Source organism: Haliotis rubra, unplaced genomic scaffold (genome assembly GCF_003918875.1).
Source record: "Haliotis rubra isolate DU_JTF1 unplaced genomic scaffold, ASM391887v1 Scf1466, whole genome shotgun sequence".
In the NCBI taxonomy this organism is placed as follows: Eukaryota; Metazoa; Mollusca; class Gastropoda; order Lepetellida; family Haliotidae; genus Haliotis; species Haliotis rubra.
Genome location: NW_025765410.1, coordinates 53,522 through 54,178, shown reverse-complemented (window position 1 = coordinate 54,178; position 657 = coordinate 53,522).

The following is a 657-nucleotide window of genomic DNA, read 5'->3' as shown; positions in this document are numbered from 1 at the left end:
CAGAAGGGTATACAAATTCCGCAGTCTAGACTACCAGTTGTCCGACTTCCATGTTGTGGAAGCCGCGGTGGCTGAGCGGTCTAGGCGTCTGACTTTGTGTGCTGGCGATTAGGTGCCTGACAATGAGGGTGTGGGTTCAAATACCGGATGGGACTCAACCCAAAAAGTACTAGAATATGTACTTTACTAAGACAGTGTAATCCCAAATATATCATATGTCATATCAAATACTAACCCTGTCTAAACGAGACTATGCCGCCCCGATCCCAACCTCTATTTGATATTGAAATAGAGCCACACTTAAATCCATTCAACGCACCAGCGGATATTTGTGAAACTGCCAAAGAAATTGGTGCATACGTGTCCATCGAATAACTGATAGAAATACACAACAAAATTGTCCTTCCAGCCTGATGATAAAGGTTAAAATGTTTTATCCTTGAATGCAAAACGTCAACTCCAGTAAAGCATTTGTCTTGATCGAACGTCCAGGCTGGTTTTGTAACCTGTAGACTATGTGAGGAGAGAGGTGTAAACGGCGTTCATTCTGGTTTGTAACCTGGAGGCTATCCGGGGAGTGAGACGTCAACTCCGGACCGACCCCTCTGGTTACGTAACCTGTAGGTGATGTCAGGAATGAGACGAAAACGCGTGGCA